Genomic DNA, 11,074 nt, shown 5'->3' with positions numbered 1-11,074 from the left:
CGTATCCAACCCTTTGTAGAACTTCTCCGTAAGAATATTATCCGAAAACCTGTGAGTTGGAGATTGAGTTAGATAGTACTTGAACCTCTCCCATGCAGAATATAATTGTTCTCCCGGGAGCTATTTGAACTCAAAGATCTTATCTCGAAGTTCAGCCTTTTTGCTCGGTGGAAACCACGTCTTCAAAAATATATTGGCTAGCCGCTCCAAGTGTGAATAGAATTGCTGGGAAGCTTTTTATACCATTCCCTTGCTTATCCAAATTTGGGGAATATTTGAAAACCCGTAACCGAAGTGCATCAGCAGAAACAACACCTTGTGATTGCTGAGAGCATACGTGCAGGAAGTTCTTCAAACGTCGAAGAGGACAATCCCCGAAGAATTTCGGAAATAACCTTCAAGTTTCAACAATTGATAGATAGAGATATCAATTTTGAAGGTGGCATTTTCGGTCCTAGGAGGGACCACAGTAGCTACATAATCAGCTTCAGTCATGAATTCCGCAAATATATTCTCTTCCTTCTCCTCTTCCGGTGGTGGTGGGTTTACCTGGAGCCCACCTTGGTTTCTTTGATTTCAATTGTGTCTTCCTGCCATTTTCACCTGGTTCGCCAAAAAAAACAAACAAGGCATGATGGAATAGAAAAAGTTTAAAGAAAAGTACACAACAATCAATAATTTCAAAATCGTATTCCCCGACAATGGCGCCAAAATTTGATACGCTCAAATTACACCTATTAGTGGCGTAAAGCGGACGTTGTCAAATATAGAAACCCAAACAAGGTTGGGGAAGAATCCCACGGGGAATATGGATAGAAAAGGTTACTAATTGTATGTGATACTGGTCTTTAAAGGCTTTAATTGTATTCCGAATAGTTTGGAATAATTGTTTTGCAATATAAACTAGCACTATGACTCGAATTGTAATTAACGCGAGAGAGAGACTAAGGTTGTGTTTCCCGTTTTGATTAGATACTATGGTTCAGGTTTCAATGTGATATACTTCTAATGGTTGTTCTAAGGATTTGCACTTGATCTCTTAAAGACTTCCTAATGTTTCCCAACAGTTAGGCCGTATTTCCTCTTTATGATTTTCCCAAATATAAAAGAGTTGATATCGAAGAATGATCAATAATGCCAATTAGACTTGTTCTTATCCCTAAGTTAGTCTATTAAATGAGGGTTAACGCCCCGAGTTATTGTTATTCAATCTTACCAATTCTAACCCACTTTCCCAAGAAAAGTTAGAATAATGGCTTAGGCTAATGCTTGCAATCATTACCCAACACTAAAACATAAAGATTGAATAAACACCAACAACCATTATGTATATATCAATAGTAGAAACCCATTCACATAATACCTATCATAGGGTCCACAACCTTAGAATTAGAATTAGCTATTCATACTTTTGTTCAACAAAGAAAGCTTAAAAGAAGACATAATATAACTTACAATGGGAATAAATGTGAATTGAGGATGAAGTTTTGGCCTTTAATGCTCTACAACTTCACAACAATTCAATGCTAAGAGTTAATGCTCTCTAATGAGTGATAGATTTCTGGAAAACCTAGAAGAAACTATTTATAGGACCCAAAAAACGCGTCACAGTCCTGGACAAAAATACCCTTCGCGGCAGCGTTACGGACCGTAACACGTGTTACGGTCCGTCTTTTGTTCCATCCTTTGTTAGCTCAATATTAGGTCACCCGTTACGGCTTCCTTAGATGGGCCATAACACAGGTTACGGTCCGTATCACCCAGCGGATCTCAGCCTCAAGTCTTCAGTGGATATCTTCTTTTCATGTATTACGGTCCACGTTATGACCCGTAACGATGCGTTATGGACCGTCCTTCTGAGTCGTAACGTTGGACATCCATAAGCATTTTTCTGGAATTTCCTCTCATGTTTCGGATCCAAGTTACGGTTCGTAACACATGTTACGGACCGTCCTTTAGCTCCAAAGTTGTCCGTTTTCAGCGATTTTCTTCATTTTTGTTCCTTAGTCAACCAACCCTAAAAAACATCAAAATAACATAAGAAACGATATAAAAAGACATCAAATGTGCCGTAATTTCATGGCACATCACCAGTGTAATCCCACATGTGAAGTCTGAGAAGGGTAGAGCATACGCAGACCTTACCCCTACCTTGGGAGGTAGAGAAGTTGTTTCCGAAAGATCCTCGGCTAAAGAAAAGGCAAAACAAAAAAGGTCAGATAAGAATATGAAAGTAAAGAAGCGATGACAAAATACTATAGATAAGTATTATGAAGAAAAGTAACAGTAACTGCAAAAAACTAATACGATAATCGAAGTATAAGAGAGAACAAGATAGTAACAGAAAGTCGAAGGACAAGAAACAACACATATAATATTACGCCTAATAAAAAGGAAGGATGCACGCGACAATACTCTACTACCTACTAACCTTCTACCCTAATCCACGTCCTCCACAGCTTCCTATCTAAGGTTATGTCCTCGGTAAGCTGCAACTACGCCATGTCCTGTCTAATCACTTCTACCCAACACTTTTTCGAACTTGCCTTTAAGTTTTGGTGGCACCTTTTTTATCACACAAGACTCCAAAGGCGAGCTTCCATTTCATCCATCCTGCCCCAATACGGTGTGTGACATTATCGTCAATTGGATAATGAACCCAAGGTACTTAAAACTTCCTCATTTTTGGATGACCTGTGTCTCAAGCCTCGTTTCCAAGCCCACCTCATGCTCTACAACACTGAACTTACACTCCAAGTACTCCATCTTGGTTCTGCTCAACTTAAACCCTTTGGACTTCAGAGTCTATCTCCAAACCCCTAGCTCAACATTAACTCCGCCGTGGGTCTCTTCAATCAAAACTACTCTTTAATCAAAACAATGTCATTTGCAAATAACATACACCGTGGCACCTACCTTAGATTTTTTGCGTCAGTTCATCCATCATCAAGGCAAATAAAAATGGGATAAGAGCTGATCCCTTATGCAACCCCATCACAACTGGAAAATGCTTCGAGTCTTCTCCTGCTGTTCTTACCCGGGTCTTGGCTTCATCATGCATGTCCTTGATCACCCTAGTGTACGCCACTGATACACCATCAGCCTCTAAGCATCTCCATAGGACCTCCCTTGGGACTTTGTCATATGCCTTTTCTAGGTCGATGAACACCATGTGAAGATCCTTCTTCCTCTCCCTGTACTGTTCTAGCAGCCTCCTAACAATATAGATGGCTTCTGTAGTTGAGGGTCCCGCGATGAATTTGAACTGGTTCTCAGAAATAGACATGCCCTTCCTCACCCACCACCTTCTCCCAAACTTTCATAGTGTGGCTCAGCAGCTTGATACCCTTATAATTGTTGCAACTCTGAATGTGACATTTGTTCTTGTACAACCGAATCATTGTACTCACCCTCCATTCTTCAGACATTTTTTTCGTCTTAAAAACGATATTAAACAACCTCATCAACCACTTCAGACCTGCCCTACCTACGCTCTTCCAATTTCTACCGGAATCTCATCTAGCTCGATCATTTTTCCCCCACACACCCTACAAATAGCACATTTAACCTTCTCAACCTTTATACGCCTACAATAACCAAAATCGGGGTGCCTTTCTGAGAGTTCAAGATCCCCCATCACAACGTCTCTGTGCCATTTCGTAGCCTTTTTTAAACTCATTCCAGCATATGTATAGAAACTGTATCATTATTGTATAGAATATGCATCACGCATAGTATTTTGTATCATACGTATAGAAATTGTATCATTGTTGTATAGAATATGTATCCCTATAGTATGTGTATAGAAAATGTATCACGCTTGTATAATTTGTGTATAATAATGTAATATACATATACTTACTAATTATACACATATTATACAAATAGTAAAACGTATTATACATGTTTTGGGGATATTTCTTGAAGGAAACCAAATCCTTCACCGTCCGTGAAACAACCACCCATTTTTCCACCTTGAAAGATCCACATTTTTTTCTGTTATCTTTATGATTTCTACTACCCCATAAACACCATTTAAAGCTCTATAGAAAACATGTAACCAGCCTAAACACCATCGACGTCTGCCATCTCCTTCACCACCCTTCGACCACCGTTTTTCACCATTAAAATCGACCATCGCTGCTAGTAAACCAGCTATGTAACTAGTAGCAAACCAATACCTAAACAATATCTAAAGTTGGCGAACCAGTCCCTTCCCCTTTCCCCCGCTATCATTTGTTCTCTGTTGGTTTGTTGTCCAGGTTCTCCAATGAAGCAGCAAAATCCAGGCAACATAGATCTGGCTGGAGGAGTTTGAAGATCTTGTCCTACGGCGACCGCGAGCTTCAGGAGAGAGGAGAGAGCCGAAACCAGATTCAATGGCTAGGTATTGACATTAATTTGCTCCTAGAGTCCAATTCGGGTACTTATGGCTACTTAGTGCTAAAGTTTGTCTCATATATTCCTTAAAAGTCACGTCGTGTCCTTTTCCCTTTAATTTTTGTCCTTCAAATGGGCCGGTCTTTAATTTTTACCCTTCAAAATTGAACTTATGCCTGGTAGGGCATAAGTTCTTTAAAGGCAAAAGTCATGCGGGGCATAACTTGTGAGATATTATAATGCGAAAACATAATGCTATGAGAAAAAAATTATTTGCCTTGAGGGGCAAAAATTAAAGACCAGTACAAAATAGGGACAAAACTGCAAATGGCCCCATTATGGACTCTAAACAAATACAAACTCATATAAGCCCATAATTCATTTGTTAATCATCAAAGCACTCAAAAACAAATTTTTGTGCGGATTACCCTTCATATGGACTGATCTTTAATTTTTACCCCTACTTCTTGGTGACACCTAATTTTTGACCTCTGATAATTTTATTTAATTATCCGGAGTCCCTGGATTACAGATGGAGTAGAATATGCATTTTATAAGTCAAAATCAATTTTACAAAATTATCTCGATGACATTTTGCCCTTGCATTTGGCAAACACGGGCAAAAGAGCAACCGCATGTCATTTTTACATTTTTCGTATATTTTCAAGAAAAAATACAAGAGTATTTATTTTCTCAAAGAAGTAGCTAATTACAAGTTATTTATTTTGAACAAATACAAATCATCGTAAGTATTCTACTTCGACAAGGTCAAGGGATCTGAATCAATTAAGTGAAAACAAGTGCATTTCTATTTTAGGAAGATTAAGCATTTAAATTAGAATTTAACTGTTTTTATGGTATTTATCCTGGTTTTAATTAAAACAATTTGAGCCAAATAAAGATATTTTTATTTTATGATTATAGTATGTGAAATTTTCCCGAAATACCCCGTATATACCATGCATATACACATATATATACATGGATTATATACATATTTATACGTATATGCAAAGTTAGCCCCCTTTCCTTTATTTTAAAATTTGGCCGGTCTGGCCTAATCACTATAAGTATAAAAGGGAAGACCCCTTCTATACTTATACTTTTGCCCCATTTTCGTGAAACCTGCTAGGGTTTAGAACCCTAGCATGCACCGCCACCCGCCTCTCTACCCTCTCTCCTCGTCACCTCGGCCTAAAATGCAAAAAACCAGAGGTTGCAGGTGTGTACAAGTTGTGAAAGGGCGAAAAAGGGCAAAGCAATTATTGCTCCGTCCTTGTTGCACCATTCTTTCACCAAACTCAACCCAAACACGATAGAAATCTCTCTCTTTTCCTTCCTTTTACTGAATTCACGGTCAAACACTAAACTCTTTTAATTATTTTTGTTGTATTGTATTTGAAATCCTCATTCTCTCTTAGTTTAAGAGGGTATGGACCAGATCGACCAAACTTGGTCCAAATCTGTCAATATATTTGCTCTCCTCATTGATTCATAGCCGTAGATTCATGTATTGAGTGTAGAAATTTTAGATTGCTCACTTGTCCCACATCGGTAGTCTAGGGTTTAGCATGAATTTTGGGGTTCTATAAATAGAACATTTCTCAACAACAAATAGGCGAGATGCCGACCTACTATGCAAGAAGAAGACTTAGAAAAACCAACGACCTTGAGTTTTATGCTCATAACTTGGCAATTTAAGTTCAAAATTTTAAGACTACGGCATTCGAGAAAAGTTGAGTTTTAGTTAACGATTTTAAAAGTTTGATTTTCTTTATTTGTGAGGATGAGGATTGATTGAGGAAGCAAAAGGCTCCAAATCCATTCTTGAACCAGGCTGCACAACCAAAAGGTAACATTTGATCTTATTATAGTCTTTTCTTTTAAATTTTCTGCTTAGTTAATATTTATGTTTAATTATCTGCTCAGTCTGTGTTAAATGATCTGCTTAGTTAGTACTTTCTATGCTTAATTGTGTAATTTAGTTGCTTTTAGGGTCTGATCATTAGTGGTTTATGCTTAGCATTGACGTTGAATGCTTAGTTCATGGATACTTAACACTGGTCCTGTCTTGAGTAACCCTTTTAGTCCTTGGACTTTGATGTGTTTGGAATCTGTATTGATCCTGAATGATTACACTTAGCTATAATAGGATGAAATTCAGACTAATTACAACCTCCTCTCAATAGTATAAAACTGGAAGTGTTAGCATAACTTTAACTGCTTTATTTTTATGAAAAATTAGTCTTTGGCTTTGAAAAATAAAAGGGAGTTAAAGAGGAGGGAAAACCTGGGTTCAATCTTGTCCAGTTTTTCTTTCATGTGAATTGTCTTGTGTCATTTCTTGAAGTCATGATTTAAAACATAGAATATGTAATGATCATGGTTAAAAAATGAGATTGATAATGATGTTTGGCTTTCTCCTGGGATGGTAATGAGTTGTTTTGGTTCTGTCTAAGTTCAGATATGTATAAATCAATCTCGAAACAAGAATGTGTATGTCTATTGAGGTTTTATCTAATGTAAAGGGTAAAGTCACACTGTGATTAGAATATAGGATTAAACAACCAAAAATACTGAAACTAGTATTAATGTTGACTAAGTGTTAGATGGGGATTGGTTTAATGATGGTGTTTGGAGGATCATGGAGGTCCATAGACTATCTATGGAACACTTGACATGGAGGAGCCTTTTTAAAGACACCTTAAATTGAGGATTGGGAAGAACCAAGTTGGTTCATAACACCCCTCCTCCAAATAAGAGGTGTCATGGTGCACTCCACAAGTCATGGGGGACATATATGCTATGTGTACACACTTGACCATTAAAACCTTATCATTGCACCAATGGATTGCTATAAAATGAATTTACTAAGTGCCTAAATAGGCTGTTCAGGACAAAAAATGTAATCGTTTGGGTATGCCACCGACTTTACGGAAATGGAAAAGAACTGGTTAATATGAATCCTATAATGATCAAGGGCTATCTTAAAATGGACAATAGAACACCAATTATAATCTGTTTTTTTTTGTTTTTGAATTCTTATTTTCCCACCTCTTCTTTAAAAGTCTGCTAAAACTGAAAGGCAATTTTCATTCTATGCAAGTTGTGGTGAATGTGAACCCTGTACTCCCTCCGTATCTTTGTTCTTATTTTGTTTAACTAGACTAGGGCTTAGAGGTCAATCTCTGTGCTATCTCTAGCTTTAGGAATTTGTTCAAACCTGTCCCTTTGTGTCATTTTGGCCTTGGTCTATCTGGTCCTCAAATTCCCTTTTGTGATCATGACATCAATATGTTTGACTTCCCTTTACTTGTAATCTCTTAGTGTGTCTTGATACTATTAGCATTATGCATCAAGTTTATGCTGATTTGATCTGGTAATAGCTAAATGATTTGCGGATAGTTGAAGCTGTGTGTGGGGAGTTATTATGATAGGCTCAAGGGTTACCTGATGAAGATTGAGCATGCTGGCCTTAGTCTAGGTTGAGTCCTATGTTGTGCTAATATTGGAAAGATTAACATAATGACTAATTGATCATGATTCCAAGGTTTAAGTTTGAGGAGTTGTCATACTTGAGATATACATAGGCTGGACAAAAGAGAAAGGTAATATGTGCAGGGTATACACCTGATATACACATCAAATGTGTATATTATTTGTATATCATGCATGTATATGACTGCTAATCCCATGTAGGAGGTGTATCAAATGGACCTAAGGGGGTAGATCTTTAGGCTTGAATTTTAGTCTAAATTTAGATTTAGTATGGATCTGGGCCTGGCCCACTTCAGCTAGCAACAAGATAACCCCATATTTTATGCTTAGTCTAAAATCAGGAAACACAGATGCCTAGCAGGTCATTCTTTAAGTTTGGAATTTAAGCTTCTAGGCCCGATAAGCCCAGCAATTATGAGAGTATGCATATGTTTGTTGTTTTATATATATTGTGTACATATATACTTGTGATGAGTTCAGTAGTATAATTTCTAACCGAATTCCCTTTTTCCCTCTTTTTCCTTTTCACTAGATGCCAATTGGGCTTGGTCAGAACCAAGTCTGTTGGGCTGAGACCCAACAGGCGATTTCTTTCAAAATACATCAAGTCTTATGAAGGGAAACGGAAGCAAATATTGTAGATCGCATGAAGGCCCAATCATGGGGTGAAAATGATTATTAGGGGCTTGGTACGCCCCTAGCCTAACTTACCTTTACCTTATGAATTTACATCTCAAGGGTGTATTGTATTTGTCATGTTTGTAAACAACACATTATTAGTGGAATCCTTTATGGTTGGACTAGACATATTAGGCCAACGGTGCATATGCCGTTTAGTCGACTTTAAGTCCCCAAACGGATTTTCAAAACCCCGGATCACGTATAATAATTTTCAAAGACTTGAAGGGTAACAAAACATTTTTCTTAATACAGGATAACGGAAGCATAGAGAATTTTCAAAACCATGAGTACTAGTACGTTTTCTTCAACAAAACGGATTAATTTTGAAGTAAAGTGATACCTTTCCAAATTGAAATAAATTCTTGGCTGAGATTGAATTAAAACCATAGGTTTAGGGTCTAAGCCCTCTTAATTTTTGACCAAAAATAAAAGGCATTGGGCTGAAAGTCCCTCTGATTTTGAAACAAAAGAGAAAGAAAAGTGATTTTTCGGGGTCAAGCCCTACAAGAGAGAAACAAAGGGTTTTGGGGCCTAAGCCCACAAAAACATTTTCCTTGCAAAACATGAATATTTTTTGGGCTCAAGCCCATTTAAGGCCAAAATCAGTTTCCATATATACACAAGTTAATAATAAGAGGAAGCCATTTTCATAAATAGACTTGTTAAAACAAAATATGTTCGTAAATACGAGGCTTTAGGATAAGACGTTCTAACGTATTATACGGACGGACCCGAGACAAAGTGTGTGATAATAAATATACTTACACTCTTAAACCAAAACTCTTTTACTTCTTTAAACAAAATACCTTATCCTTATATATAAAGGAACCTATTCTTATCTGGATATTATAAATCCAATCTAAACTACCCTATATATAAAGGGAATATATTCAAATCTTTTAAAGCCAATGATATGCAATCCAATGATTATATTTTGTAAAGAGGAAAATAAACACCAAATAAGCAATTTCAGCAGATAATCACACACTGGAATTCGAAGGCCAACCGTATAATACGGATCCTTAATAATGGGGTGCCTAACACCTTCCCCAGGGGCTTACCAGAACCCTTACCTAGAACTTTGGATTACGAAGGTTTTTTCACGGTATTTGAATAAACCCTTCACCAATGGTTTTCCTAATTTCCTAAAAATTAGGTGGCGACTCTTTTTCAAAACAAGTCCGAAAGAGCACCAACAAACTCGTAGTAGCTTTCCGAGCGCTAACCCCGCCCGCGAAATGCGAATCATAACAGATGGCGACTCTGCTGGGGACTTAAAGGTTCTAACCATAAGGATTCCAATATAATGAAAATTTATTTTAACTGTTTATGTGTTTACTTTCCTGTAATTATACTTGCAATTGCATGCATATCATAACTCCATCACTCCTGGAATTTATTTTACACTTTATTTCAAAGACAATTTTGCGGAGCACGCGGTCGTTCATTCACTATAAAATTAAATAAATTTTTTGGAATCGTTATGAGGTGGGGTTGGTTTGTGGTTGTCCAACAACCTTAACGGTTCAGCCTCAGTTGTCCGCTCGGGTTCTCGGTCATTTATAAAAGCCCACACTAGTGATAACTAGGATAGAGCAAAGCCAAATCCCTACCGAACTAGAGCATTCATACCTAGACGAGCCTTGGGTATCTCAGACCTACCTAAGGCTCATTAAGAAGATTACCCTGTGTTTGGATAGTCTATGACCTGAAGACACTGCATTTCATTTATGTGCTATATGGAAACATGTTTGTGCCTATGTGTTGAAACATTAGCCCTACGGGAAGGGGAGAATCTTAACAGTGTTCTGTTCTGTAGATGGAACGAAGAATTCAGTTTGACATTGTCCTTGGGGCTTCGGATTTACTTAAAGCATGGTGGGAATGGTGAGGTGATGCACATAGAAGGACTATCAATTGCACCCTGGGTCACTTACCCTCAATCATGACTATGAAAGGTCACCCAGAGCTAATAAAGGTGTTAGCTGGATATTGGGACGACAAAGTGATGCTATTTCGCTTCGGCGACATCGAGATGACACCAACCCTAGAGGAGATTAGGGATGCCATAGACTGATAATGGAAGAGAAAGAGAGAAGACATAAGCCGGACCATAACCTGCTATTTCCTCAAATGCCATTGTTACGGTTCGCTTTTACGCTGGTAAGGCATAAAAGTTACTACGAGGTTGTTGGTGCTCTAATTGGATTTTATATTTTAGAGTCGCCACCTAATTTATTAAAGGAAAACTAGGAAAACTGGGATTAAAGATTTTTCCAAAAAAAATGAGTAAAAATCTTTTGGACCAAAGTTCGAGGTAAGGGTTCTGCTGATCCCCTAGGGAAGGTTTTACGCACTCTAGTATTAAAGATCCACAGAATACGGTTGACCTACGAGCTTCAATGAGTGATTAATGTACTTATTTGTTTAAAAGTGTTCAATTTTTCGCAAAAAATGTCATTTCATTTCATTTCATATCATATCATGGTTTCAAGAAAAACAATTCGGCAAAAAT

The 11,074-nt window shown here is 37.6% G+C and overlaps 1 long non-coding RNA gene across 1 annotated transcript; it reads left to right on the top strand.

Moving 5' to 3' along the window:
• Positions 1–6,139: 6,139 nt before the first annotated feature.
• On the top strand, positions 6,140–8,692 carry LOC132032450 (uncharacterized). Its single transcript, XR_009408448.1, has 2 exons — positions 6,140–6,232; positions 8,411–8,692. It is a non-coding gene; the product is annotated as an uncharacterized LOC132032450 (long non-coding RNA).
• Positions 8,693–11,074: the final 2,382 nt, after the last annotated feature.

This window comes from Lycium ferocissimum, chromosome 10, assembly GCF_029784015.1.
Source record: "Lycium ferocissimum isolate CSIRO_LF1 chromosome 10, AGI_CSIRO_Lferr_CH_V1, whole genome shotgun sequence".
NCBI classification, from domain to species: Eukaryota; Viridiplantae; Streptophyta; class Magnoliopsida; order Solanales; family Solanaceae; genus Lycium; species Lycium ferocissimum.
Note: the sequence above shows the minus strand (reverse complement) of the source record. Positions and strands in the feature narration are given on the sequence as shown.